Here is a 1,743-nt window from a genome sequence, read left to right on the forward strand (position 1 = left end):
GGGTCATCCTTGGGCCTGCCTACAGGTCCTACGAGGACGCCCTGACCTGCCTGAGTCTGCCGAGGCTGGCCACAAGACACCAGGAAGCCTTGGAAAAATTTGGGGAAGGGCTGCTGCATCATCCACGTCTCCGCCACCTGCTACCCCCAGACGTGCCTACCCCTGCCCGCGCCACCCGACACCAGAATCGCGTGGCGCCCTTAAGAGCACCGCGCACTGACCGGTACCACCTTAGCGCGGTGCCCACTATGGTGCGAGCCATAAATAAATAAATAAATAAGTAAATTCTTGGCTAAGTTAGATCCATAGTTAGGTTAAGCATTTCATTGTTTTAATGTTCCTCCCTCCCTGTACATTTTCAGTGTAAATTTTTTTTGTTACACTGCCAAATTAATAAACCGTATATTATTATTTTTATTATTATTATTACACACACACACACACACACACACACACACACACACACACACACACACACACACACACACACACACACACACACGCCCGGTAGCTCAGTGGTTAGAGCGCTGGCTTCACAAGCCAGAGGACCGGGGTTCGATTCCCCGGCCGGGTGGATATATTTGGGTGTGTCTCCTTTCACGTGTAGCCCCTGTTCACCTAGCAGTGATTAGGTACGGGATGTAAATCGAGGAGTTGTGACCTTTTTTGTCTCGGTGTGTGGTTTGTGCCTGGTCTCAGGCCTATCTGAAGATCGGAAATAATGAGCTCTGAGCTCGTTCCGTAGGGTAACGTCTGGCTGTCTCGTCAGAGACTGCAGCAGATCAAACAGTGAAACACACACACACACACATTCAGATCTTCATGCACGCTTCATTCACACTGGGATCTTATTCTTATCTCAGATCTATTGTCATTTGTCAGGGCATGGGGAAGGGAGGAATGACTCACAAGCACACTACGTACTGCATATATACAGGCATAAGGAAAACATTTACATTACATCACGCAGGACTGAAATCATAAACACTTTGGTTCTTTTATTTACATATACATGTTGAAATATTTACCAAGTATAAAAAATGAATAGTATAATATATACACATAAATCACAACTCTGATTAAATTGGTCTCAGTTAGGTAAATCATCAGTCTATCGACCACATCTGGGTGTTCGTCACCTAATAGGGCGGTAGGGTTAGCGGGAGGCCGCGACCCTGGCAATACGCCGTCTCACGATAATGTACACTTTTCCACTGTAACACTTTGAACATTATGGAATGAGAGTTGTGGTGGCGGCCGTTTTTCTTAGTCCTTTTGCACTCAGAGGCGATACCAGGGAACCTCTCCTGGCCCATACTAGTATAGTCTGACCGGGCTTAATTTACGCCTGTGGTGGGGCGAGGGTAGCTCTACAGTACTGCCACGTTTCCAAAAAATGCGATGTGAAATGGAAGTTATTGGTGTACAAGGCATCGCAAATACCATCAAATCAGATGTATAAAATTTCGACTTGTGTATATAGATGGCTGAATCAACAGTAACCATCATATGCATAAAAAAAATTATATAGTACCATACAAACATGGCATACATATTCAACAGTGTTGCTGATATCAACTGTAGTAACTTATAATGGTACTTAGCGTATGTTTAGGGTGTGTAATAATATCAGCGTTACAGATATAAGATAATGAGCATGGAAAAAAGAAATAATCTATTATCCAAAGTAAAAAAAAAAAATAGTAGAAGTCTTGTGAGTGGCGGCAATACTGATGAACCCAG

This window comes from Portunus trituberculatus, chromosome 31 (assembly GCF_017591435.1).
Source record: "Portunus trituberculatus isolate SZX2019 chromosome 31, ASM1759143v1, whole genome shotgun sequence".
Lineage (NCBI taxonomy): Eukaryota > Metazoa > Arthropoda > Malacostraca > Decapoda > Portunidae > Portunus > Portunus trituberculatus.